Genomic DNA, 27393 nt, shown 5'->3' with positions numbered 1-27393 from the left:
ATGATATGTTGTGAGTACGATTATGTAAATGAGCCTAAATCAATACTTGCAATTATGCAAAGTAGTTCTGTTACCCTAGGATGAAGATGACCATGACTTTTATACAGAGTATGTTAATCCTGTTATGTACGTCATCTGTAGGGCCCTTTCTGAGAATCCTCATGCATCATAAATAAGGCTAGTTTGAAGGAAACCAGTTGACATGTATTCAGCACATACCTGGGTAAACGTTCAGTGCTAGAACTGTTATGCAGAGCAAGGTAGGACAAATGTAGGTAAAAGGTCATTTTGCTACTTAGGCCTAGTTTGGGGAAGAGAACATTTTAAGTCTGGATATAATTGGTAGTATCGGGTAGTCCTTATACCCCAAGGAGACCAGGGCCATAATCTGTAACATACAAAAATGTCTCAAAAGGGTGTTATTTAAAGATCAAATACATGTAGCACAATTAATTGCTGAGAATGAAATCAAAAGGGGAGAAAACCAGGGAGACATTCTTTTTGTGCTATAAATTGTATTTTAGTGAATATACATGTTTGACATATTAAACTTCATATGTACAGGCATATGGGACAATAGCACTGTGTTATACAGGTAAGACGCCTGATTGTAGTGTGCACTGTTCCGAATGAACTGGAGGTTCAAATTGTTAGTCAATTAACACAAATCTTTTAGCCTAGACAAATAATCAAAAATCTTTTTGCATATATTTGTTGTTGTGCAATTTAACATAGAAATAACACCATATATGAAATCAACGTGGTTCTAGCAATAACAATGTATTATTGCTGGAAGCTTGCATTGTAATACAATTGTAACTGAAATCATCATTTTTTGTTAAACATATAAAGAAAACAATATGTTGTAAGTCACATTGCTGCAAATATCATTATTCAAGAAATGTTGCTTGTTGGACATTGCAGAATTATCAATTAGCCCAATGCATTTCGGGACTCACAGGTCCCTTCTTCAGGGGCGAAATTCAGTGAAAAAATATAAATGCAGTTACTCCTAATATTGTGGTGTTATCAGTGAATATTAGTATGAACCGATAAAAGTGGTGAAATCCGTGTCCAGGGAATATATAACATGCTTAGGAGCCTCGAAGGTGGTAATTAAAGACGTAAATGGGAGAAGTTGCAAAACCATATTGATCTCCGTGAATGTGACAGGAAAAGGAAGGGAAAATTGTGCAGGAGAAAATGTGGAAATGGATAAGATATGAAAAAAAAACTGAATAATTATAATGGTAAACGAAATGAAAAAGAAAACTGCTAGTGCATGTGAAATCGTGAAAGACAATCAGGTACCTTTTGAATAAAAATCTGCGTGAAGCAGGAATGATGTCTACCTGGGGGCAAAACATCGAGTACATTAATGATAAACCTGCTGAACCATTATATTGGCAATGCTGCTACGGTAATAAAAAATAGGTGCATGTAAACACGCACCGGGAATGCCGGTGGCGATGCGTTAGCCGTAGCAATACTTGGTGAAATCCGTCCCGGGCTGAGTAGTGTGGGAAAACAGTTTCGAGTGCCAAATCTACCGTACAAGAAAATATTGAAGTCAACCTAATTGTGAAAAAGTTGTGTGCGAGATAAACCCGCAGTAATCAGTGCTTACCGTTCGAGTAGAAAATAAATGCACGCAGTGGCTTTCAAGGTTTAACTCGTGGGAAACCACTGTCAGTCTTGAAAACAGAGTGGACGGAGGCAAATGCGTTCTGTTGGAACCTTTCAAGAATCACCGCAGACTGACATGCCTGTATGGCAAAAAAAGGGTGTGTAAGAGGCTGATAATATTATGCAGAATGGCAAATGCATGCGTGCCTCCAAAGAATGATGGCTTACTGTATTTAGAAGGGCAACCGCGTGGTGCCGATAGATAGAGGGGATTTAGATGCGTTCATATTTACTAACATTCCTCGCTCTTTCCTTTTGTTCAACTTTTTTTGATATTCAACTATCACACTCCATACTCCACTATTCATTTCACCACCACACGTTTACACATGATTTTTCACTTTCTCATTTCTTACACATCAGGGTTCCCACTTTACATCTAAATCCCCTCTATCCATGGGTTCAGTTCTGTCCTCCTTTATACTCCGTATATCTTTATTCTGCCAGTATCTCATTTACAAACTCCACAGATTCAGCAATTTTTATCGTTTCTTTTGTAATTCTCGCTTCTTCTTTTATAATTCTCGCGTTTTCGTTTTTACGCGGACTACATTTTCCACCGCCCATTGACCTGCCAGTCCCAATTTTAGCTCACTGCAACGCGAGCGGCCATATTCTTAACAACTTTTTCACCATCGAGTGATTACCGACAAGCATCTATGTCGGGTCCCGATCAGTCCGTAGAACGGGGTTTAAGAAGGCCGACAGAGTGGAGCCTACTTACTTGGGCAGTAGACTTGGGAATTCGCTGGTTGCTGGCTGGTTCGCTGGTGCGGATGCTTCTCCTGCCCTCACCGCTGTAGTTGCTGGTGCCTGCAGTGTGCGTCGAGGGGAGCGCAGGACTACGCATCCCAGAAGCCTCGCCACTGTCACCGCCCCCACACAGCGCAACTTCCGCGCCTGGAGGCGCTAAAACCAAACGGCTCCCTCGGTGGAGCAGGAGTCTTTCACAGAAGGCCGACAGAGTGGAGCCTACTTACTTGGGCAGTAGACTTGGGAATTCGCTGGTTGCTGGCTGGTTCGCTGGTGCGGACGCTTCTCCTGCCCTCACCGCTGTAGTTGCTGGTGCCTGCAGTGTGCGTCGAGGGGAGCGCAGGACTACGCATCCAAGAAGCCTCGCCACTGTCACCGCCCCCATACAGCGCGACTTCCGCGCCTGGAGGCGCTAAAACCAAACGGCTCCCTCCGCGTCGCGGGACGCGCGCGGGCGGCGCCGGACGAAGCCCGGACAAAGGGCGGGCCGTCTGTGGCCGTCCGGGGACGGAGGAGGACGGGACTGGCCACCCCCTATTCATTTTCATTTTCTTGCGGATGTGACACTGACAAGGCAATGCCTAGTAAGGTACTGTTGTGATTAAGACCCTAACTGCCAACCCCTTTAGGGTGGATATACACCTACACACTTGTGGGCAATTTGTAAAACGAATCTATTGCCCGATAGTGTTTGGTTTTTTGCCATATTTGTATTATATTTTTTGTGTTCCTACTTTTAAAAATGATTAATCGGCGCAAAAAACTTAAAACCAAAACCCCAGTCACACGGTCATATGCTAAGCTGCTGACAGTAGACCCTCAACCTCTACCTACTTTGACCGCCATTGATAAAATGCTGCAACAGACCATCGGTGTTGTGGCAAATGCCATTGAGAACACAGAGAGACGGCTATCAATCACACCATCATTATGCATGCCAACTCAGGAAAGAGACACTTCGATTACTATGACTGATGCGTTGGAGGTTAGCTCATATATGACCTCATCATATGTAGATTTGCCCTGTAGTCAGATGCCTGCAGAAACTCCTATAGACCCCCAAGATCGCCCAATTACTTTGAACCTCCCATTTTCTGAGAAAAGGCTAGATGCATGTAAACCTTGCCCTAGGAATAAGAGAGCAAATATCCCAAATAAACCTGGCAAAAATACTTCTACAAACCACGATTTGGTGACCCCGTTTAGTAACTTAGCTGATTCTACGTCAGGAATACCGTGCTGGGTCGCTAATATGGTTTCGGACTTACAAGCATCCTTGGAACGGACAATTGTTACTCAACTTAAGCCTCTGGTATTAAAACTCCATAAACTCATTTCCATTATGAATACTAGAGGGGGAGGGATAACTGAGTCAGCCAAATGACGAAGAACCCCTATACCCCTTGCTACTAAAGCTTTATCACATAACGCTCCTTGTAACATAATAGCTGGAAATAATAGTCCCCCAGCACAGATTACCAACGTAGAAGCCACGTTAGGGACTCAAAAACCCACACCTCTTCCACCCCAAGCTTTACTTAGTAGTGGCTTCCAGAAACAGAGTAGCCAAACATCAGGAAATCCGGCAAGTGCCGCAGATAAAGTTCCAACTAAGGCAAAGGAAGGTGAAAAGGGGGATAAAATTAATTCATTATTGAAAAGCACTGCAACATTAAGAATTACTTCCCAACAGTTGCCAACAATTAATCTACCCCCTGAAGCCCAACCATATGCAGTAGCACTTGTAGGAGTACCACCTTTAAGTCAGGGGAAAAGAGAAAGGGAGGGTGAGATAAAAAACAAGTGCATTCAGTGGCTCACGGTAAATAGACCCTTGCCAGCGAATGCTTCAGGTGAAATTCTGCTGGCCAGAAGAGTGGGTTGGATTGGGAGGGACCCAAAGACAGTAGCAGGTGATGTAATAATTTTGAATTTCAGGGATACCTCCGTTGTAGAGTATATCTGCAATACTCCTCCCTATAGGCAAAACACTCAAATATGTCCACTACATCTCTCATATTTTTATCCCACCCCTAGTTTGGAATTATACCGCCCCAGAGTCAGGTTTGATAACAGGGGGTGCCACCTTCAACTCCATAATTCGGAAAATGGGGGGACATTTAGGGAAGGTAGGTCTACCCATGCCCCCCTCTTTCCGCTACAACTGCAATGGAACAGGTTTAGCGTATTGGAAGAGGTGGACTGACTCAGATCAGGTGGAAACCAAATTTCACAAGTCATCAATGAAGCTCCTAGTTGGGTAGGGGCAAGAGAGGGAAATGTTTTATCATCAACCCCTAGGGAGGACTTAAAAATTGACCAGATACCTCTGGAAAGGACTAGTACTGGAGGGAGTATGGCAATTGAGGGTTCTGAAAATTTGGTGGAAGGTTGCCTAAAACTGGTCTCATGGAATATAGCCGGTCTAAAAAACAAATTACATACTCCGGAGTGGGCCGCATTTATGGCAAAGCATGATATTTGCCTAATGCAAGAGACCTGGGCACTGGAAAAGACCGACTTTTGCTACTTTTGATATCTTGGCAGTGTCCACAGGTAAAGGCCGCCCATCCGGTGGATTATCCATTTGGGTAGGCACACTTCTGGGAATCCAGGCAAAACAAATTCAAACAAAATCCCTGGATGTCCAGTGTGTCTTACTAAAACCTCCAAATAACCCACCAGTAGCATTAATAAATGTTTACTCGAGACCAACTAGAAATGGCCAAGAATCAGACACAATTAAAGACTTGGGCTCTTTTATTTTGGGGTTAGACCCTTCTTCTGCTATAATTCTTGGTGGGGACTTTAACTGCCAATTCGAACCGCTGGGAACTGTCGAGCTGGACGAACAGGATGAAGTAGATGTGCTATGGCACATCCCGGATCCTAATATCGTCCAAGTTAGAGCATGGACACCTTTGGTGCTACAAGTAAAATCCCTCTACCTTGCAACATCCTTGCGGGCGTGCAATGGGAGAGTGGACTCTGACCGCCCAGCAACAGAAACATTCAATCGGGCTAATAAAATATCCATCATTGATTATGTAATGGTAGAAGCCAAAAATTGGGATAAGCTGAAGGAATTTAGAATAGAAAAAAGACAGGACAGTGACCATAATGCCCTGGTCTTAGCTTTTAATCCAGGGTCTTTTGGACTAACTAATCCTGATCCTAAATCTGCTATGGCAATGCCTCCCCTCGTACTGACTAATAACAGAAGGAGGGTGAAATGGCCCCATCTTGCAGAGTCGCCTTCACAGCTTGCAAACATTTACCAAATTGTAATACCCCTTATAGCCCAGATGGGTGCTCCAACTGGACAACTGCAGGCATTGGAAATACATAAAACACTAGTTAAGGTCTTGGGGGATGTTTTTAATCCTGTAGGCAGAACCAAGAGGTGTGTGCTGAAAACTCACCCCTGGTTTAATGATGCCTGCAGGAAACTAAAAAAGGAGCTTCTGGCAGCAATTAAGTCTAAAAACATAGTGAATATCAGGGCTACTAGGCAGATGTATAAGAAGGAACTGTCTAGGGGCAAGATAGAATGGGAAGAAGATAGGTGGAAAAAATTGAGGGATGCCCTAGTGTCAAAGGATGCTAAATTATTTTGGGCATTGGTAAACTCTGCTACGAGAGATAGTGGGGAATCGTTTTTACCAAATATTGCTTCCTCAGTGTGGGAGGCACATTTCGCCGCACTTTACACTTCTCCCTTGGTTGTTATACCTGAACATTTGAACAGGGCTACAACATTACAATCAGATGATCCTCTCTGTGCTCCCCCGGCCCTAGACCTCCCGCACGAGTATCGACTGCGGGGGGCCTCTGACTGGGGAGACCAGGCAGTTCATTTGGACGCTGGAGTGAGGCTGGCCTCTGGGAGTGTTGAGAGTATCTCAGTCAAGGAAGTTGAATCTGCAATTTCTAGGCAGCTTCCTAATAAAGCACCAGGCCTTGATAAGGTACCAGGTGATCTCTTCCATTCCCAACCAAAAATTTGGGCACCGTACCTAGCCGTATTGTTTAATGCGGTTTTGCTGGGAGCTAAACTGCCGGACACCTGGGCAGGGGCCGAGATCGTTCCCATTTTCAAAAAGGGTTGCCCCTTAGTCCCCTCAAACTATAGGCCGATAAGTCTTCTGGATACTACCCAGAAACTTATGGGCCGGATCTTTCTGGATAGAATACTTAGGTGGGCGGATGCGAATGAAGTAATAACTACTCTCCAGGCTGGTTTTAGATCTGGGACTTCGACCCTGGACCAGCTCTTTAGGCTACAGGTCCTTTATTGGAAGACTGTAAGTATTGAGGGTGGTAGCCTCTACTTGGTCTTCGTAGATTTACGGGCCGCCTTTGACCTTGTGCCCAGGGAAAATCTATGGAGGGTCTTGAAAGAACTAGACCTTCCACCCTACCTATTAGACGTCCTGAAGCGTTTCCACGAAGGGAATTACGCCCAGGTTAGATGTGGGAAGAATGGGGAACTATCGGCCCGCTTCCCTGTAACTAGAGGAGTACGCCAGGGCTGCGCCCTGGCCCCTACGCTCTTTAGCCTCTACATAAATGGTCTGGTGGGTGAGCTAGATATTGTTAGGGATAGCCTGCTTTGATGTTCGCAGACGACACCTTACTGTTGTCTCGAACTTCTACAGGCATCCAGAGGGTACTGGACGGTTTTGTATCATTCTGCGCCTCACGGGGACTTGAGATCAACCTAGAAAAGACGAAGTTCATGATCTTCGGTCCCCCGAAACGCACCCGCCCCAGCCCAGTTTTAAATGGTACCCCACTTGAAAGGGTTAGAACTTTTGTATATCTGGGTGTTACCCTGACTGAAGATTTCGGCTGGGGTCCCCAGGTAACCAAATCTGCCCTGAGGCTTACACAGATAGTGGGAGGTATTAGTAAGTTCCAGAGGAAAACTCAATTTAAGCCAGTCTCCCCAGCCCTTGAAATCTATGGTGCCCAAGCTAGACCTGCCGCAATGTATGGCGCAGAACTTTGGGGCCATACGTGTATATTGAGCCTCTCTAAGGTTGAGCACACATTTATCAGGAACTTGTTAGGGCTCCCCCAGAGCACTCCGCTTATACCTCTGAGATTAGATCTAGGTCTAGAGCCTATCTCAGAACTCCTAGCGACTCGACCCCTTTTGTATTGGAGAAGGCTGTGGACAGTACCTGAACTTGGTGACTATAGAGCTGAGTTCTCTGCAATTTGGGATCAGCTGAAGAGCAGAAATATACCCTGGCTATCCCACATTAAAGCTGTTATGTTATGTTATGTTAGAACTATATTTCTTGAGTGCACGGCTACCCAGAACGGGTGTCCCGGCGCTTTGGCAGAGAGTCCTGAACACAACCAAGAAAAACCCAGCGGCAGAAACACTGTAGGCCCACTGGTTAGGCGGAGAAGAGGAGCGTCTTGAGCTCCTTTCTAAAGGCCAGAAGATTGTTAGCCTTGCGGAGTGACAGAGGGAGCTCATTCCACAAACTGGCCGCCATAAACTGGAAAGACCGGCCTCCCATCCGCACGCGTTTGATCACTGGTACCTCCACTTTAGCCAGGTCAGCAGATCTCAAACTCCTCCGGGGAACGTAGAGAGCAATCCGCTTCCTGAGGTAAGCTGGGCCAATGCAGTGGAGGGCTTTAAACGCCAACGTGAGGACCTTGAAACTAATTCTGCTAGGGATAGACAGCCAATGCAGCCTACCGCGCAGTAAAGAGGCACTGGCTCTCCGTGGAAGGCCAAAGATGGCTCTGGCCGCCGAGTTTTGGACAACTTGCAATCTGGATACCAGATATTTAGGCAGACCAGAGAAAAGTGCGTTAGCGTAGTCTAAACGCGAGCCCACAAGTGCTTGCACGATGTTCTTGCGATATTGAAGGGAAAGCAGTGGGAGAAATTTCCTCACCATCTTCAAGATACCGAAACATTTCCCCGCCAGGCCCGTGATGTGGGGACGAAAAGAAAGACTGTCGTCAAATACCACACCCAGATTTTTTACTTGGGCAGATGGTTTCTCAGGGGGGAACATGTCGGAAGGCCACCACGATTTCCAGCCAGGGTCCTCAGCGCAGCCAAAAAAGAGCAACTCGGACTTATCCGAGTTACATTTCAGGTTCTGGTGCTGAAACCATGCAAAAACAGCACTCAGGCAGTCTCTGATTCTGTCGCCATTAAAAACCTCTCCCTTCCTGCAGGTAAACAGGAGCTGGGTGTCATCAGCGTATGAGATGACCCGGGCTCCAAATGCCTCAGCGACCTTCGCCAAAGGGGCCACATAAATGTTAAATATGGTGGGGCTCAGGATGGATCCTTGAGGCACCCCCACCTCTAGCGAAGGCATTTCTGCGGAGAACGGAGGAGCCCAGATCACCTGCCGACGGTCGGTTAAGAAGGATTGAAACCAGTCCAACACCGTCCCCCGCAGACCTACCTCCCTGAGTCTTAGGAGGAGGCCGGCGTGTGGGACGGTGTCGAATGCCGCCGACAGGTCCAGCAAGACCAACATAGCCTTTCCCCCAAGATCAAGCGTTTCCCTGATGGCGTCGGTCACCTCCACAAGAGCTGTCTCCGTACTGTAATTGGCACGGAAACCAGATTGGGAGTCATGCAGCAGTTTGTTATTCTCTATAAAGGTGGTAAGAGTATGCTGAACATGTTTCTCCGCCACCTTCGCCAGAGCAGGGAGGAGGGAGATTGGTCTATAGTTGGCCCACTGTAAAGGGTCGAGCAGAGGTTTCTTAATGAGCGGGAGAATAAGAGCATGCTTCCATTCTTTAGGGACCACTCCAGAACTCAGAGACATGTTGAGCAAGGGGTTCAGCAAGTTGTTAATAGCTGGTGCCACCGAGCTCAGGCATTTAGCCGGACACGCATCCAAGGGGGATCCAGATTTCAACCGGGAAAACAGCTCCAGAGAGGACTCGCAGGATAGCGGGGGGAACGTCGAAAGAGTGGGCGCCAGCTCGGCTGCAGCGGATGGAAGGACCTTCAGATCACTTTCCACAGCTGCAGCCACTTTCAGGGACCCCACCCGATCGAAAGAGTCCTGAATCCTACGGATCTTGTCCACAAAGAAGTCAGCAAGCTGCTTGATCCACTCCTCAGTATGGGAGTGAACCCTAGCGGCCGCCACCGGCTCTACGAATTCCTTCACAATTCGGAATAGTTCCCGGCTCGTGTTATCAGCCTGGTCTATTCTATGCTCGAAGTAGATCTTTTTAGCTTCGGCAATCTGTCTGTGATAGGATTTTATCGCACCCCTGTACTTCAGTTTCTCCTCAGGCGCATATCTGCGCCGCCAGAGCCTTTCAGATCTTTTGCAGTCCTGGCGCGCTTTTCGCAGAGTAGCGGTGAACCAAGGAGCGGAATCCTGGCAGGGGGCTCTCCTGACCGGTTTCCGAGGGGCAAGCTCCTCGAATCTTGTCCGAAGCCAGTCCTGGACTAGCGGCAGGTCGACTTCTAAGTTCCCAGTCGTAATGCAAGGATGTGCATGGAGTGCGTCAGCGAGCATATCAGCTGACACCAGGTGAAAGGCTCTAGCTTGACGAGACCCGTCCTTATGAGCTCTTTGACTCGTCTGGTGCTCAGCTAACAACACGAAATTAATTAAATAATGGTCGGACCATAGAACCGGCAAAGGGGAGGACACCTTAATTGGCACAGCGGAAAAGATTAAATCCAACGTATGTCCTTTCACGTGCGTTGGACTATCTATGAAAGAGGTCAGTCCGAGCATCTCGGTAATGTCCCGTAATTTAGATGCATCGGCGTCAGTTGTCGAGTCCATGTGCAGATTTAAGTCGCCCAGCAGTACACAGTGTGCCGAGCGCACACAGGGTACTGACAGTGCCACCTGTAAATCCTCGAAAAACGAGCCTAGAGGCCCTGGAGGTCTATAGATCAAAATTCCTGTGCAGGTATGTGAAGCCGACAGCTGGAGAATAAAGCCCAGAGCTTCACAACCAGTGATATTATCTACAGGATAAGAGGTGCAGACAAGGGACCTGTCAACAACTAAGGCCACCCCACCACCTCTGCCTCCAGTTCTATCCCTCCTTAAGATGGTGAAGTTGGGGGGAAGGGCACTAGCGATGTCAGGTTCCGAGCCAGCCCCCAACCAAGTCTCTGTCAAAAAAAGACAGGAGATTTTCGAGAGCGTAAGGAGGTCCCAAATTTCCATGGAATGACGCGCCAAGGATCTGGTATTTAACAAGGCACACTGACATTCCAAGGGGAGGGAGAGGGGAGCGCGAGATGGAGATGATATGGGACGCCAAGAACATCCAGGGCACCGTTTAGCCAGGTGTCGACCACCAGGGAAAAGACAAATACAACCGCTCTTGGGGGGACGGAGCGCACATAAAGCGGCCGCACTATACCTAATCATCCTACACACCTACCCAAGATGCCAGAGTCCCGCCTCGGCCGCCTCCGAGACGCTGACGAGCGCAGACGGGCAGGACTCTGGCACGACTCAGGCGCAGGGATGGCGCAACCGCTGCGCGTCACCGCTGCGCTAGTCTGGCGAGCTTTAAATAGCGTCGTCTCGGCGTCCCAGGTGACCTGGACGCTCAAAGATGGCGCTCGCACTACTCCCCACTCCAAGATGGCGCTCAGCCCAAACCCTCCCAGTAACCCGGATCCGCCCAACAGCGGTGGAGTTCACCAAAGTTAGAGTGCAAGTAAGGGCCAGAAATGGTTTAGAGGCAGGGAAGCAGGCTAAAAAGTAAAAGAAACAAAATCCAAAAAACGAAGGTTTTTTTAAAACTACAGAGCAAACAAGCGCGCGACCAGCGCGGTCCTAAGCGAGGTGCCAAGAGAGATCTTGGCCACAGGAACCCAAAGCAGGCTCACCTTGCAGCTGGCTCGCCCTAAATAGCGTCGTCTCGGCGTCCCAGGTGACCTGGACGCTCAAAGATGGCGCTCGCACTTCTCCCCACTCCAAGATGGCGCTCAGCCCAAACCCTCCCGGTAACCCGGATCCGCCCAACAGCGGTGGAGTTCACCAAAGTTAGAGTGCAAGTAAGGGCCAGAAATGGTTTAGAGGCAGGGAAGCAGGCTAAAAAGTAAAAGAAACAAAATCCAAAAAACGAAGGTTTTTTTAAAACTACAGAGCAAACAAGCGCGCGACCAGCGCGGTCCTAAGCGAGGTGCCAAGAGAGATCTTGGCCACAGGAACCCAAAGCATCAAATACTTCAAATAGGCTTGCCTCAATTATGGGAGACCCCAGAGGAAAGTTGCCCAGCGGTGCGGAGAACTGAGCTGCTGGCCCTACTTAGACAGCACAATTTAAGTTTGCTGCACCGCTCGCCAGTAATGGGTAGGTTGACCATAGAATTCCTGAAAATAAAATTTGTGCCCAGGAGAGAGGAATTCTTAGATTTGATTCAAACCCCCATGGCAAAAAAGTTATATACACAATTAAGGCACGGTTGCCTCCAGATTGGGGCATTGATTTGTAAATGGGCTGGGCGAGGAGAGGGAATTTGCCCAGTTTGTAATGAAAGTAAAGAAGATATGGTCCACGTTTTATTTTTCCGCCCTGCTTATAGTGCAATACGTAGATCCTGGTTGGTACCATTGTGTAGAAACCTGGGCCTAAAACAATGTGACCAAGCCTGTAGGATTTTAAGATACGATACCTCACCCCCCATTGTGTTTTCTGTCTCCCGTTTTTTATATGGTATGTGGCGGAGGAGGTCTGCCGTGATTAACTGTTCTTAATATCGATGAACTGAATTGTTCCTCATGTCTTCCTGGATAACTCTTTGTTTAATAATTTTTTAACCTATGTGCTTAAATATTTATGTATTTTATCTTGTATATATATATTTTACTTGTGCTTTTATGGTCTTCGACCGAAATAAAGTTACCAAGAGAGATATTTGCAGCAATGTGACTTACAACATATTGTTTTCTTTATATGTTTAACAAAAAATTATGATTTCAGTTGCAATTGTATTACAACGCAAGCCTCTAGCAAAAAGACATTGTTATTGTTAGAAACACGTTGATTTCATATATGGTGTTATTTATATGTTAAATTGCACAACAATAAATATATGCAAAAAGATTTTTGATTATTTGTCTAGGTTAAAAGATTTGTGTTCATTGACTAACAATTTTAACCTCCAGTTCATTCGGAACAGTGCACACTACAATCAGGCGTCTTACCTGTATATCCTAGAGTCTTCAGGTGTGTGCTGTCAACACACTTCAGTAGTGTAGCACCCGTGGGTAGAATATTTCCAACAAATAGTTTAAACTTACTTGAGTGCACCTTTCAAACTATCCCCCAGCAACAATTGCACTGTGTTACATTGAATGGCATGTAACCTATGAGATACTGTGCACAAGTGCTCGCGAAGGATTGTGACTCGCAAGTGACATGTGAGGTACTATGTACAGCGATTGTGACGGGCGCAACACGAAACAAGTGGGCTTAAAATTTACATATTTAGGATACCCTAACAATAAATGGTATAGAATACAAAAATAATCAAGTAAGGTATCCTTGAAGGGGGCGGCAGGAGTTCCGCTGTGGAAGTCGATGGCGTTTGAGCCTGGAGAAGTATTCAGCCATCATCAGGACCAGGTTACAGTTACTTATATTGCAGTGGCAAGAGGGCGCACTTCTAGAATTGCAGTTAGGGCGTGGTCTAAAGTAAATAAGGATAGGACCTGCAGACGAACTTGAATGGACGTTAATTGGGGTCCAAGAAATGGATACAGGGCATCGCTCCAGTCGCGAAAACCCAAGGGCTGCTGGTAGTGTTACTTGATAAAGTCAGCGGAAGGAGGTGAGGCACATCAATGGCCTGACCAGAGAGCCTGACTACTGCCGGCCCATTGATGTGCCTCACCTCTAGTTCATCTGCAGGTTCTATCCTTATTCACTTTGGACCTTGCCCTAACCACAATTCTGGAAGTGCGCCCTCTCGCCACTGCAATATCAGTAACTGTAACCTAGTTCTGATGATGGCCTAATACTTTTTCAGGCCAAAAAGCAGTCGACTTCCACAGTGGAACTCCTGGCACCCCCTTCAAGGATACCCCACTTGATTATTTTTGTATTCTATACCATTTATTGTTAGGGTATCCTAAATATGTTAATTTTAACCCCACTTGTTTCATGTTGCGCCTGTCACTATCGCTGTACATACTACCTCACGTGTCACTTGCGCCATCACAATCCTTCATGAGCACTTGTGGACAGCCCCTTGTGGACAGCCCCGCCAGTCTCCCAAGACCCTCATGAACAACACATGGCCTTCCAACGCCGTGTGCTGGATGCCCAGAGGGAGATGGCTGAGCAGGTCCAGGTGGGGTTCAACCTCATGGCTACCAAACTTGACGCCATTCATGGATGTCTAGACCCGCTCCATGGCCTCCAACAAGCCCTGACTGACATCGCTGGAGTCCTGACACAGAGAGAAGAACACCTGTCCGCTCAGAGGGGCTCCAGCGATAGCAGCCGTGAGCTGGCACACATGCGGAGGCTCATGAAGGACAGTGCAGATGGAGGCAGAAAGGATGGCAGCCACCACTGAACATCAACAAAATGTAGCTGGGATCTACCATGCCCTGCAGACCATCATCATAGCATTGCTGCCACAAGGCGTGACACTGATGAATGCTGCTGACTGCACACCATCCACATCTCCACCCCCTGGTGTGTCAGTGCCCCACAGTGCGGCAGGCGTATCCACTCCGGCACCTGATGGGTCAATGCCACACAGTGCGGCCGACAACCCTCCTCCGGCCCCTGATGTGTCAGTGGCACACACTGCCCCAGCCGGTACTACAACACCCACAGGTGGGGCAAAACACACATCCAGGGACGAGGACGTGGATGGGGTTGTGATAGGAGGCACTAGCATTCATTTCCGCCACCTGGCCTGTAACTGCTTGGTGCCGCACAAGGCCCCATGACCTACCACTGACCCCAATACACTCCGATGCACTTACCTTGGACAGCAACATGGATTGCCATATCCCGTTTGATGACCAACAACATGGCTACCAGACTGTGGACTGTACCCTACCTCTTCGGCAGTACTTGTCATCCCCAGATGGACTCTAGCTGGCCCTCCACGGGACCATATTGTGTAGTGTGCTCAGCATTGCTCTGTACCGCTCCAGCTGCAGGACTCCACTGGATGTGCAATAAACCTCCAGTGACGCACTGCTGTGTTATGTTGTGGATCATCCATGTATGAATGTGTGGGTGAATGTAGGGACAGTGATGTCCCTTGCGTCAATGATGCTCATCCTGTAGGATGCCAGTCAGAGGGTGCTACATTGCATATTGTGTACCGGGTCCCGTGAACACTACAACAGGGACATACACATCAGTCACTTCCATGTCCGGACATGGAATGAACCACGCCCAGATCCCATGAGTCATTGTTGCAAGCCCTGCGCTGGTCCGGTGTACTGCATGCCAGACCACTCCTCTTACGCTCTGAGGGGGTCCCTCATTTCTACCCGTCACAGGCGTACTCGCTGGTGGTGTGCAGGTCACTGGTCTAGTTGTCAGCATGTCACTGCCACTCCCTGAGGGCAGGTTTGCATGCACACCACACCCATCCAGCACAGGCGTCACAGGCCATGTGACTCCGCCAACATAAAGGGCCGACAACGTCACATTTCCCTCTGCCGGTGGTGACTGGATGACGGACGCTCCACGGTTCTCAATCATAAAGGGCTCATGAGTTGTTTCGCACAGGGTTAGTAGCACCCGAGGCCTTGTGGCCGTCACGGGCCTGTCGCCACGTGGTACTGACTGGGGTTGCACAGGGTTAGTGGCACCTGGAGCATTGCGGCCGGCACAGGCACCCCACCACGGGATGATGACTTTGGGTGCTCTGTGTTAGGGGCACCTTGAGCTGCTGAGTAGGTGTGCAGCCTGCAATGAGGCCGGGTTCCCTGGTATGCCCTCTGCCATGGAGTAATCAAGACCCAGCACCAAACATGAGACCTGGTGGCCTGCAGAGCGGGGCTGCATGGTGTGGAGTGGGCCATGTCCGCGGGCCCCGGGCTTGTGGCCTGCAGCGGCACATGGTGGGACCTCCTGTCTGCACGCCGGTGGCGGAAGGTGAGCAGTGCGGCCTGGGTGTGCATGGGCAGGCATGCTCCGATGGGCGTTGGGAGGGGCTGGGGTGCCTCTGTCTGGGTGTGCATGGGCAGGCAGGTGATTTTGTGTTGTGCAATTGTGTGTACTGTGCCAAACATGTATCTGGACTCTGTTTCAGATGACGGGTCTGTCTCAGATGTGTGACCTAATGGACTGCATTACATGCCGGCAACTGGTTGGAGACACACCGGTGGCAGCAGGTGAGCAGTGTGGCCTGGGTGCGCAGGGGCGGCGCGCTCTCTCTCTCTCTCCCCCTCTCGTCTCTCTCTACCTCTCTCTTCTTCTCTCTCTCTCTACCCCTCTCTTCCTTTCCCTCTCTCTCTCCCTCTCTTCTTCTTCTCTCTCTCCCTCTCTTCTTCTTCTCTCTCTCTCTCTCCCCCTCTCTTCTTCTTCTCTCTCTCTCTCTCTCTCCCCCTCTCTTCCTCTCTCTCTCCCTCTCTCTTCTTCTTCTCTCTCTCTCTCCCCCGCTCTTCTTCTCTCTCTCTCTCTCCCCCGCTCTTTTTCTTCTCTCTCTTTCTCTCTCTCTCTCTCTCTCTCTCTCTCTCTCTCTCCCTCTCTTCCTCTCTCTCCCTTTCGCTCTCGCTCTGTTCTTTGATGTGCACAGGACACACCTTCTTATCATGATTTTTGTCTTGCAGGCTGTGACCTACAGATTGGCCCGAGGGGAGCCGCAATGTGTCTTCATTTTATTTCAGTGTTCATTTTAATAAAGTTTGATTTGTTGCTTCGGAAATTAATGTGTGATGCTCATTTTTGTAACAACACATGCATGTCACCAGTTGTGATTCTGCGACATCATGTGAATAATTTTGTACCTGATTGGGTGTAGCTCATGTGGCATGTCTTTGGTCGGGGGTGCTGGGGAGGGGGAGTCCTGGGGGTGGTAGCGGCGGGTGTTGTTTGCCTTTCGGCCCTCCAGGCTGCATGTTCAGTTGCCCGGGTGCATCTGATGTTCTTCAGGTGTGGCTGTGTACTGGTCTCCCTTTTGTGGTGCAGGCTGTGGTCTGACTTAGCACCAGGTCAGAGCAGGTGTTATTTTCCTGCTGTTAACGCGCCTTATCGCCTGTTTCGTGTTCTTATCGCAGTTCGGTCTGGTCATTGTGAATTTTGTGGAGTGGCGTTGTTGCGGCTTTGGGCAAGGGAACGCCTACTCTGCATCTCATTAGCCATAGTTGCGGGTGTCTTCTGTGGCAATGTTTTTTGCGGCTGCTACCGCAGGTAAAGTGGTGCTGTGGGCTGTTGACACCAGCTTGTGAAGGGGACGATCGATTTATCGCAACTTTGGCTGTGATAAACTAGGTGATAGTTCCTTGTGAATATACCCCTTTGTTTGGTACTGTCCAGGAGGGATTCCGGCTGAGACATGGATTAGACTGTAAAGTAGGATCTGGTTCCTCCCTTATCAGATATTACGATCTCTACTATGGATGACACTTTAATAAGTCAGTTTGGCAAAGTTTTTTGAGTGGATTAATTCCTCAGATCCACCTTGTGAGGAGTACTACTTTGGTACGGATTTGTGATCTGAGGAATCTGCAGGTAGAATTTTCCATCGAAGAATAAGTTAGTTATCTTCAGTAACAATGCTTCTGATGGAAACTCTATCTACTTGTGGAATTCTGTTAATTGTATTTTAACGACTGTTTTTATGAATTTTAAATCCATGTGTAGCTGTCAGTCTTTTAATCTTGCACAAATGTATGGGATGTAAATATTGATCAGTTTGTATAAATGTCTGAAGTTTTTTATATATTAATGTACTTTTATGGCTCGAGTGGCCGAAATAAAGTTCTTGACTGACTGATTGACTTGTGGAATCCCCATTTACTCATCAATATCCCTATTTTTAGCAGCCTTTCATGTTTAGCAAAGTTCCAGATTTTTTTTTAACTGCATTCCTGCCAAATTTGTCAGTCTCAACACTGCCTCTATGAGCATGAAATAAATGATGTTATCTAATGTTAGAGCACCAAAGTAGCTCTGCAGCATCGCATCTGGTGAGTCAGTGGAGTTGAGATGGAGCTGTGCTGCCACCATTGCCACCCTAAACGTCTGATCAAACAACCCAGGAAAAAGGCATGGTTTTGCCCATGAGACATATTATTGATACCTAAAAACAAAACTGAATCTTACAGAATAGTATGTAGGTTTTTCCCCAGTGTCTACTGCTATGTCCAAATGTATAAGGAAACACTGGAAAGTATTGGCAGCTAGACGTTTTACATTGAAATCTCCTTTGTTTGCATACAAAAAAGGCAAAAACGTGCATGATCAATTTCCTCATGGTAATGTTGAATGTACCCTCAAAGAATTCCTCAGCTGCAGCACCTGCAATGTCATTTATGCCATTGTCTTCCCATGCCACTTATAATACATTAGCCAAACCACTCAGAAAGCAAAGATCTTCATTTGTCGACATATATGTCGACTCTGATGTAAGGTACTCACAGCATCATTAGTTCAACATTTCATTCAACATGGCCATTCAGCAGACGATATCTGTTGACAGGTGATATTGGTTATTTTAACCCCAGAACGAGGAGGGAACCTGGATCAATGGCTGAACAAAGATGAATTGAATTGGATCTTAAAGATAGACACTATGAAAACAGGTCTTAACAGCCAAGAATACTGGACTTCATTAATATAAAACTGAGTAGGGTCCTTGCATTCCTTCTGCTCAGATCCTGCAAGATGTTCTACGATTGACTTTATGACTGGTCATTTTCAAACTTGATAAATATACAAGAAAAATTACTTTTAGAAAGTGCTACTTTCACTGCCAAAAGCTCCTATGGATAATTCACATTAGCCTGCATGCAGCTGACTAGTCGATGCTGCCTTTGATGAAGTGTGAAATACTTCTCTCAGAGCAGAGATATTAGCTTTGTATTTGCAGGATGGGTTGGATGAGTTATGTGACTCCCCTTCACCAAAGAAGGTAAGTTAGGGAGGTCCCTGGAACTTCACTAAGGGCCCAATTCACAAAGATAAACTTAGACCAAAAGTCTTAGGGCCTGATTATAACCTAGGCTATGTGGGAGCGGGCTACCACCCCACTGCCCAGCTCCTACACTGCAAAAGCTCACTGCTGCCTGTCCACCACATTACAAGTTATTTTGTGTTCTGGATGGTGGGTGGTGTGTCAGTCCCATGGCGGTGCAGTTTAAAGACTCCTGTATGAGTCTAAGAACTTCACCGCAGCGGGGCCGCTAATGCACTTTCCTGCATGAGAGTCTATGCCATGCATGAACTGTGGTGCATGCACAAGGGGGGGGCACAACATGTGCCCCCCTGCACCCCCATGCACCGGGACAACACAGACCCTGTAGGGCCCCCTTTGTTTCCCCACTGCCAGCATGTTCATGGCAGGCTCATTGCCTTAAAGAGGCTGGCAGTGGGGAAACTCCTAATATGCTCGGCAGTGCTGCTGCAGCACCACCAAGAATATTGCCTCCCCAGACCCCCATGCCAACACCAGGCAGGGATCATGGATCCTTGTCGGTTGCGGCAGTCGCATAGAGGTCCGACTGCCTTACTTCTAATATGGCAGTCGGACCATTGATGCGGCAGTCCCCGACTGCCACCTCACCTCCACAACAAGTTTGGTGGTCCTATGGGCTGCCAAACTCACAATTAGGCCCTAAGTTTACGTCTTTCAGTATTCACATAGGTAAGTTACGAGTAGTATTTTTAAGTCCACATTCAGGTGGAGTTTCCCTCACTCTGGCCTAATCTCAGCACTCGGAGCGGAATCTCCCTACTTGGGGGGGATCTCCATCCAAGGTGTGGAGATTCCGCCCCAAGTGTAGACATTCTGCCCAGAGTGGGGAATTAAAGACATTACTCATAAATTTCATTTGTGAATATCAAAAATAGTAAAGTTAGACTTTTGGTCTAAACTTAGACAAAAAGTCTAACATTACCTGTGTGAATCAGGCCCTAAGTAGAAAAGGATTGCTGTAAGCTTAGAAGAGAGGAGTATTTTGATCTCAAGATACATGTTAGCCCTCATTCCACCAAGCTCAGTGTAGGGAGATGCTGTCCCCAGAACTAGTTTGGAGTAGTTGTGTGGCAGGAGACTGCTCATTACCCTAGACCACGGTTACTCATAGTACGGCCCGCGGGCCGCCAGCGGCCCGGCAAGCCTACCTTGGTAACCCGCGGACCTTGCAGACATCCTACCTGTGTTTTAAAAAAAAAATTAAATAGTGTTAGCAAACACTGCTGGTTGCAGCAGCCCGGACTCTGAGACTCTGCTCTGTGGGGGCGGGGGGATACCAATGATTGTCAAAGTAAAGATGCAGGGGCCTAAGAGGTAAAATACAATAAAGCTTTATGAACATGTAAATGGTCTTTTAAAGACCTGTGAAGTACTCAGATGGGGCTGTGTGCGCGAGCTGGGAAGCTGTCTCAGCCCGGGCTGAGGGCTGACACACACATGGGTGAGATGACAGAGGGTGACGGAGAGAGAGAGACAGAGGGAGAGGGAGGGAGACAGAGGTTGACAGAGGGTGACAGAGAGAGGGAGACAGAGAGGCGCGGTCTGGGGGAGACAGAGGGAGGGAGACAGAAGGAGAGGGAGGGAGGGAGAGGAAGGGAGACAGAGAGAGACAGAGAGAGAGACAGAGAGAGGGAGACAGAGAGGGAGGCAGAGAGGGAGAGAGGGAGGGAAAGGGAGACAGAGGGAGGGAGATGGAGGGTGACGGAGGGAGGGAGGGAGAGGGAGGAAGAGAGACATAGGTAGAGAGGGAGCGGGAGGGAGACTGGGGGAGACAGGGAGGGAGAGAGACATGAAAAGAGAGACAGGGAGAGATAGAGGGAGGGAGACGGAGAGAGTGATGGAGGGAGGGAGACGGAGGGAGACAGAGGGAGGGAGACGGAGGGAGGGAGAGGGAGGGAGATGGAGGGAGGGAGATGGAGGGAGGGAGACTGAGGGAGGGAGACAGAGAGAGACGGAGGGAGATGGAGGGAGACAGAGGGAGACAGAGGGAGACGGAGGGAGAGAGACAGAGGGAGAGAGAGGGAGACAGGGAGGGAGACAGAGGGAGACGGAGGGAGAGAGACTGAGGGAGGGAGAGACTGGGAGGGAGGTGGAGGGAGAGAGACAGGGAGAGAGACAGAGGGAGAGTGACAGAGGGAGAGGGAGGGAGGGAGGGAGAGGGAGAGAGAGAGACAGGGAGAGAGACAGGGAGAGAGACAGAGGGAGGGAGACGGAGGGAGGGAGATGGAGGGAGGGAGATGAAGGGAGGGAGAGGGAGGGGGATTGAGGGAGACGGAGGGAGACAGTGAGGGAGGGAGACGGAGGAAGACAGTGAGATGGAGGGAGACAGGCAAGGAGGGAGACAGAGGGAGGGAGGGAGACAGAGGGAGAGAGACAGAGGGAGAGGGAGGGAGACAGGGAGGGAGACAGAGGGGGAGAAACAGAGGGAGAGGAGGGAGACAGTGGGAGAGAGTCAGAGGGGGAGGGAGACAGAGAGAGGGAGAGAAACAGGGAGGGAGACGGAAGGAGGGAGATGGAGGGAGACGGAGGGAGAGAGACGGAAGGAGAGGGAGGGAAACGGAGGGAGAGAGAGAGAGGTAGGGAGACAGAGGGAGGGAGACAGAGGGAGGGAGACAGAGGGAGACAGAGAGGGAGACAGAGAGGGAGACAGAGGGAGGAGGGCGACAGAGGGAGGGAGACAGAGGGAGGAGGGTGACAGAGAGAGGGAGACAGAGGGAGGTGGGCGACAGAGGGGGAGACAGAAGGGGAGACAGAGGGGGAGACAGAGAGGGAGACAGAGGGAGGAGGGAGACAGAGGGAGGAGGGCGGCGGAGGGAGGGCGACAGGGAGAGAGACAGAGGGAGAGAGACAGGGAGAGAGAGACAGGGGGAGATAGACAGGGAGAGAGAGAGAGGGAGGGAGAGGGAGGGGGAGAGAGGGAAAGAGAGGGGGATGGAGAGGGAGGGAGGGGAAGGGGGAGGGAGGGGTGGAGGGAGAGAGAGAGAGAGATGTGTGTATGCCGGGTCTAGTGGCTCAGTGGATGAAGGCATCTGCTGCAGGGACCTGTGTTCAACGTCATGGTCACAATTTTTCTTTTGCTTTAGCCCCGCCCCTCCACCTCTGACCCCGCCCCCACCAGTGCGGTCCTCGGCCACAAACCACACTGTAAATTTGGCCCCCGAGAGAAAGTTTGTGAGTACGCATGCCCTAGACACACCCCCATGTATGACTCAAGAAGGGGTCTGCCATGTTAGATTTTACTGAGAATGGTGCACTGTGGGATAATTTGCAGTGACACAAACAGGATGTGCTGCAAAAGATAGAAGCTTCACCTAACGGAAAAGGGAACTTTTTACTCATTGGTCGTGGGGTGTCAAGGAGCAATCCCCACCCACTGTCTGGTAAATTCAATAAAACAGCATATTATCCCAAACTCCACAGTTCACTTTGTGGGAATATGGCAGGCTGTATTCTGCAACATCTGAAGTTTGCTTAATGGTCTCTGTTTAATGCCCACATAAATGACATTGCAATTAACAAGCCTAGACAGAGCTAGAGAGTTGAGTTCTGATTAATGCAAATCTGGGGGAATAAAGGGTAACACCTTCCTCAACATTTTTATTACAAAAAAACATGATGATGTTAATTTGTTGATCCGATCCACAAATGACAACTCAGCATCAAAAACAACACCTACATGTGTCACTATAGAGTCTGGCATAGGGAGAGAGCCAAGAGACTGAGGCCACCATGATTGATTCCAAAAAGCAACATCTTTTCCAAAAAGGAGAACCTCTGCATTTTGGAAATTCAACTTTAGGCAGTTATCACTCAGTCAGCTGTTGATAGCTATCATGCACCTATTGAAGCGGTCAGCTACCTCCTCCATGTTTTTAGAGAGTGACACAAAAATCTGAGTGTCATCAGCATAAGTGAGCACCCCATGGTGTCTGCCTCACTGTACATGGTTGCAAAGAGGGGTCCCATGGGAAACCTCACAGGCCCCAACCGGAGGGCTCTGGGTGAAGGGAGGCCTGCTACAAGCCCCCAAAATCAGTTTCCAACAGCCTTTTTGTGTTGGACAAACTGATTTGGAAAGGCTATCAGTGTCGCGGTCCACAGAGCTGTACGATTCGGCTCTGACAGACTTGGAGTCTACGAATGATGGTGGGAACCGAGTCTGACAGACCGAACAAATAATAAATTAATAATATTTAAATACCTTTGTAGTATTCTGATGTTATGGTTTTTCTCCTATGTTATCTTGTCCCTAGCAGCTCAGCCCGTGTGAGTGTTCTGAGTGGAATGTTTGGTGAATGGGCTATGAGTTGAATGCCTGTGTGACTGGATGAGTGATGACAGTTGGTGGATGGGGCTGAGCAGCTAGCAGGATGCTCCTGGTGGGGCTGTTGATGAGGACTTACAGAAGATTTATACTACCTCTTTACTTACCTGAATAAACCTACTTGGATTTCATCACTAGCGTGGTCATGATTACCACATTAATTTTGGCGATGAGATGGAGACCTCCCCACGCTCTACGGTTGGTGCAAGTAGCCTGAAGAGACTTCAAGATGCCTTCTACAACATGTTGGAAAGAAGCTACAACAGGGAGAAAACGACAGGCACAGACAACAGGTACAAGACGCAACAAGCATGAGCCACAAGATGCAACACTGACACTTAAGGAGAAACAAAGGGAACATAAACAGCACGCCAAGCAGCCCCACCAGTGTCCATCACATCGGACAGCCCCAGCCAAAGCGTGCTGTATTGTATTCATCTTGCACATATGGACAAGAACTGCACCATCATTAGACATAACAACATCGTTTTAGACTTGCTACTTGACATGGTTGGAGTGTTGTTCTGCACCATGGTGATCAAAGTTGAACCAATGTGGGTACATACTGCAGACCAGACTGGAATGGTGGGGCCCATACAATCTTGTGGATACCTTTCTTGTATACCAGATGACACGTCTGTATTTGGAGTGATCAAAAGGGTGTACCAGTAGGTTGAGTTATCATTACATCTTCAGATTTACGTTAAGGATAAAGTGAGAGCGCCGCTTTCACATGGGAGAAGTGATGCCTGCTGTTTACGGAGTTGAGTTACTATGTTTTATTGATTTTGAACTTTAGTCTTTTTATTCATTGGGCACAGCGGAGTTTGAGGAGGAGCACTATTTGCAGTTTTATCACTGCAGTAACAGTTTGTATTGCCAAAAATGATGAGACAGTTGTGGTTTATTTTTGTTTTTACAATGCTGAGACTTGCATCTCAACTGCTCTTTTGGTGTTTGAACTGAGGCTCGAGGTTGCGCGAGCAGTTTTTCAAATCAAAATGAATCAAAAAACGTACCTGTGGTGCTTCTGTGATGCGCTGTTCAGTGACGGATCCTCTGTGACAAGGGATACTCTGTGATCTTTCTCCCTTACACTGGACGTTATGGAGCACCTACGTGCATGGAGCCACCCGGCGTGAGACCCTCAGCGTGCTGCCGTTTTGTGGTTGGCGGCTTCTACTTTCTTTCCTCTTTGATGGTTCCTGTTTTTTGCTGCCGATATGCCAACCACGCCATTTTCTTGTGGCAATAAAGATGGACTCTTTTCTTGTTAGTGATGCCTCTTATCAAACGTAGGTGTTTTGTTTCATCCTATTGACTGCTGCGTCTTCGTTAGTTTGGTTTTTTAGAAAGCAATAATCTTTAGGAATTTTCTTCAGTGGACTTTGCGCAGTCGGAGGGGCCGTTAACGTTCTTGCTACAATAGGTAGACAGCTGTTTGACATTGCAGTGCACTCCCAGTTATTTGGTGTTGCTAATTCATGTAAGACATCGCTCACAGGAGGATTTGATTCATCATAATTAGTTACAGTGTGATTAATGTCAGCATCGATGGTCAATGTTAATGTTCTTTGCGTTACAAGTAGTCATCTTTTACAGCATGTATGTAGTTAGCTGTGTTGTGAACACAGGGCATGGTTGTGCAACTCGGGTGAGAGCTCGTTCACCGGCGATGGCATACAGTTTAAAAGTATTTATTACAGTCATACAATTAGTGTTTTGAGAGCTCGCTCACTGGTGATGGCATACAGTTTAAAAGTATTTAATACAGTCATACAATTAGTGTTTGCATGAACTAAGTTTGTCCATACAGCTCTTGACGTTGCCCCTACACAGGGGTTGGTTCATGGGCACTGTAACCTTTACACTGGGTATGTTTTGGGTTTTTTCCACATTTATGTTATGTTTAACCCTTACTCAGGGTTGGTTTGTATGGGCCTTGTCCCACTACACTAGGTTATGGGTCATGGTCCCATTTACGCTAAACATGTTGCAAGGAGACACTTTCCTTGCGTGCGTAAGACACCTTGTGCCGCACGATCAATTTTGATGCAAGGTTGGGTTCCCTGTGTGCATAAGACACCTTGGGCCGCCCACTATTTGTTTGTTGCAAGGGTGTGTCCCCTGCGTGCGTAAGACACCTTTTGCCAGACGTTGTTTGTTGGTTGCAGTGGTGTGTCCCCTGTGTACGTAAGACACCTTGTGTCTCACGTTGTTTGTTTGTTGCAAGGGTGTGTCCCCTGTGTGAGTAAGACACCTTGTGCCGCACGTTTTTTTTGGGTGCAGGCTTTTGTCCTTGTGTGCCTCCTCACATGGAGAGCATATAAGTTTTTTCACTTGTTGTCCCTTGTTAATGGTGGGGGCAGGACATTGGGTTTTAGTCCTTTTAGTCCACATGACTTGTCTCCCTACATGGAGAGCATATACGTACATTGTTGTCCCTTGGTAAAGTTGGGGGCAGGAAATTGGGTTACAGTCCCTTTAGTCCAAATGACTTGTCTCCTTACATGGAGAGAATACATTTTGATGTACATTTATTTTCCTTATTAGAGGAGGGGGATGGGTATTCTGTATCCATCTTTCCATCTTGTCTTTAGTTCCTTACCCTCTTGTGATGCAGTGTTTCCCCCATCTTCGGGTCTGGACTTTTGACTCTTCTTGTTCTAGTTCCTATCCCTTATGTGATGCGGTGTTTCCCTCATCCCTGGGTTGTGGAATATTTACTATTGCTGTGCTTTTATGTTTATAGTTTAATGCATTGGTTTTGTTCTATAGGGTAGAGGTAATGTAGTATTCTGATGTTATGGTTTTTGTCCTATGTTATCTTGTCCCTAGCTGCTCAGCCTGTGTGAGTGTTCTGAGTGGAATGTTTGATGAATGGGCTATGAGTGGAATGCCTGTGACTGGATGAGTGATGACAGTTGGTGGATGGGGCTGAGTAGCTAGCAGGCTGCTTCTGGTAGGGCTGTTGATGAGGACTTACTGAAGATTTATACTACCTGTTTACTTACATGAATAAACCTACTTGGATTACATCATACCAGCGTGGTCATGATTACCACAAACTTCCCACCGTTTACTCCAACAAATTCAACTCACACCTAACATATAATGTAAAATATATTTTATTTACATATTTAACATAATTATTTAACATTTCTATAAATATTACTTACTTACTTAATAAATCTTTATTTCTGCACAAGGCCATAAAAGAATAAATAGACATATTACAATATAAAAGAAGAAGAAATCGATTTGCAGAGAATTCCAACTCACAGATTAACCCAGCCAACTGTTGACAAGGTGCCTTGCATACATCATTCTATACCATCTAACAAACATATACATGAAACTTGAGATACAAATTAAAATCACGTTAACCTTAAAAACACATTACTCATAAAAAGAACAGGAATTGGTTAGCACAAAAACTGCACTTACTAACTTAGTGAATTTGTCTACCTATACCTCCTCATATGCATCAAACATTCATAGACAGAGAGCACAATACATTTACTGATGTTGCTACTTAAACTTGTTTATGCTGTCCTATAATTTCTTATCCCCAGGTTGTGGCAGACAAGTAAATTCCACTTCATTCTAATTGCTTGATAACCAGGGCAAAAGAAAATAACATGCTCAACCGTATAGTCAACCAAGGGGCATAAAAACCAGGAGCTATACCCAACACCGGGCTGATGGTTCCATTTGGAATTAAAGACATGTATGGAAATAAATCCCTAAACGAAATTTAATATATAGGGTATTTGCCAGAGGAGGTTTGATCTCATCCAAATATACTTCCATACAATAATCGGCTTTAAATTCCTAGTCAGTAAGTGATCTTTCCCTTGAGGATCACAGTACCTGGTTAACTCAAAATCGCTATTATGCGCATTTTAGCTCAGATTTGGGGATTGACCGGGAATCGGCAAGGGAAGACCACAAATTGGAGTACCCGATCTGACCCAAATAGTCTCCCTTAAACCACATCCAAATATCTTATGAGCCCCATGTTGTGTCTTAACATCTTCTAGGGCCATAGGAAAAAGACAGAGTTCGGGAGTAACCCACAGCCTTTGCCCATGAGTGATCTAAGCCCCAACAGCATTAAGCCTTCGAAGGCCATATTCCAGCCATAACAGGACAAACAGGGTACTCACTGGTATACCACACCCTTTCCTTAAAAAATTGGTTTTCCATTGATACTAGAGGGCAGGAGTCCTGAAAACCCCACAGTTCTCGCCCATACAGGGTAGCCCCCAAAGCTTGAAATTTGTAGATCTCAAGGACAGGAGCCACTGGCTGAAAGGAGGAGCCACAGTGCGCCCTCAAGATAATATTATAAAATACCTTTATTTATTGAATTAGTATAAATAATTTCCTATACACCCTTTACACATACAAAAACAACACACACAAAATCAACAAAAACATTTATTTTTTCATAATTTACATCATTATTATG

The sequence above is a fragment of the Triturus cristatus genome, chromosome 5_1 (genome assembly GCF_964204655.1).
Source record: "Triturus cristatus chromosome 5_1, aTriCri1.1, whole genome shotgun sequence".
NCBI lineage: Eukaryota > Metazoa > Chordata > Amphibia > Caudata > Salamandridae > Triturus > Triturus cristatus.
Note: the sequence above shows the minus strand (reverse complement) of the source record.